Source organism: Phoxinus phoxinus, assembly GCF_949152265.1.
Source record: "Phoxinus phoxinus genome assembly, chromosome: 11".
Classification (NCBI taxonomy): Eukaryota; Metazoa; Chordata; class Actinopteri; order Cypriniformes; family Leuciscidae; genus Phoxinus; species Phoxinus phoxinus.
In genome coordinates, this window is record NC_136886.1 from 1,254,483 (window position 1) to 1,256,982 (window position 2,500).

Here is a 2,500-nt window from a genome sequence, read left to right on the forward strand (position 1 = left end):
AACGCTCTCGTTTGAATATCTCTCACCATCTGAGTCAGGGGTCTCGCGTCTCACACACACACACACACACACGTGTCACACCAATCTCTCGTCTGCATGCAAGCACTTTCCTCACTGCATGTTTTCTCCTCCGGTTTCTGTGTTTTTTGTGTTTGGTTTTTGCTAAGTCACACCTTTGCAGTCTGCCGTTCTCTGCGTTAGACTCGTGCGTTTCTTCCCGTGCCGTTTACGGGAAACCCTGAAGTGTGTGAATCAGCGGGGCCAACCCTGATGGAGAGCGGTTTGCATTCTCTGAAGCTCAAACTGAGCAAGCTTCTTACTTCACTTCTTTAGTGCACTAGATCAGGGACGAGCAACACAGAGGAGCTTTACTGTAATCTACTGTAATCTATGGCCTCATGTGATCATGCATAACCAATTAAATGTGCATTTGCATACCAGAAAATGTCCAAGTAGAATAAAATTAATATTCTGTCTTCATTTCCAGTAGATATTTTTAAGGGAAAAAAAAGAAACTTAATGTTAAAACTAAACCCAAACAGATTTTACAATTAATTTTCTGTCAATTACTGTGTGAACTAACTATGTTTCAAGATATATTGTTTACAACAGCCGCTAAAAAAATGTTTAGAAACTTGTCTATATGTCTGAATATCATCACAAAAGATATAAAATGTATTTATTGTAAACAAAAACATTTTTTTACTGCTAAAATAACTGTTTTAAGTGCTATTACGTGTAACTACGTTTAAAGTGTGTATATATATGCATTTTTTTTTTTGCTTTTTTACAATAAATGACACTTTGATACTAAAATGTGATATTTTAGCAGTTAAAATGCAAGTTAATTACAGTTTATATTTTATATTTAAGAAGTTATAAAAGTTTTAACTGCTTAAATATACAATCGAAATGGTAATTTATTGTAATGAACAATGCACAAACACTTCAGAAAAATATTTTTGGGGTTTTAACTGCTATTTATTTTTGTATAATTAACTTGCATTTTAACAGTTAAAATATCAAAAGTTCATTTATTGTAAAAAAAAAAAAAAAAAAAAAAAAAAAAGATGCTTATACACACTTTAAAATCAAGAAGATGGAACTGTTAAAACTTTAGTTGTGTTGTTTGTGGATAGTTAGTGATTGGTAGTTAATGTGATTGTGTTCTCCTGATTCAAACACACTTCAGACGTTGTGAAGAGAAGAGATTGCAGCATGTGTGTCTGTGTGTGTGTGTGTGTGTGTGTGTGTGTGTGTGTGTGTGTGTGTGTATGTGTCTGTGTGTGTGTGTGTGTGTATGTGTCTGTGTGTGTGTGCACCCTTGATCTGATGAATCACATTTACAAGACCTTTTGACATTTGATTGATCTGGGTATTAGTCTGTGTGGCTTTAAGAGAGAAACTGTGCATGAAGCGTCTATAATCACAGAAAAACACTGTGTGTGTGTGTGTGTGTGTGTGTGTGTGTGTGTGTGTGTGTGTGTGTGTGTGTGTGTGTGTGTCACTGTCTCTACTGCAGTTTTCCTCGAGGACTGATTCAATCTTCTTTTACTGAAGACTCAGTTTGGTTTCAGATGTTAAATCCCAGAGGAGAAATAATAACAGAATCAGAAGACATCATGCATTATATTGAGATCTGAAACATTGGTTTCTGGGTAAATAAGAGCTTGTTTGAGATCTCAATGATCTCTATATCACACAAACACGTGTTATAGAAGAGCTTCACACACACACTCCCAAAATCTCAATCACAACAAATATGTCTTTTTAATATCTCAATTGTTTCTTTAAAACAAATATTAAATGGAGAACGCATTTGCTTATCCGCTTTTTGTGTCCTATGATGAAAAGCCCCCAGTGATCTCACACGTGTCTCAATAATGTCTAAAAAATATCAAAGTCTGCAATTAAATATCAAACATCTCAATATGAACCTCATCAGATGATCTATTATTCTCATACACTGCGAAAAATGCTCATTACAGTCCAAATATAAAACAATTCTTAAATCAAGTAAAAGTAAATCAAGAAATTGTATCTTGTTTTCTTTAAAAAAAAAAAAAAAAAGGTCAAAGTTAACTTTTGCACTTTCAAATGAAGTGAGCTTTTTTATTTTTATTTTTTTAGAAAACAAGATAAAATTTCTTATGTCATTTACTAAATGCTTTTTGATGTAAGAATTTGGAAACAAGACAAAAATACAATGTAAGAAAAGTATTTTTTGCCGTTATTATTTAGCTTTATAGTGTGTGTGTGTGTGTGTGTGTGTGTGTGTGTGTGTGTGTGTGTGAGAGAGTGTGTGTGTGGGTGTGTGTGTGGGTGTGTGTGTGTGTGATATTTATATAATGATTGTTTAACAAATAATGCACCTATATATCTATAGAATATATATATCAAATAGTTGTTTTCCCCTTCTTGTCTCTCACTTAAATATACATATATTAATATATATTTTAATATATGTATTAATGAAATAATGGAAAACATATTTTCATGA

The 2,500-nt window shown here is 32.9% G+C and overlaps 1 protein-coding gene across 1 annotated transcript in view; it reads left to right on the forward strand.

Moving 5' to 3' along the window:
- Window positions 1-2,500, forward strand: part of LOC307007071 (zinc finger E-box-binding homeobox protein zag-1) — a 45,941-nt gene that overhangs the window by 20,509 nt on the left and 22,932 nt on the right. The gene's annotated exons all lie outside the window — the stretch shown is intronic.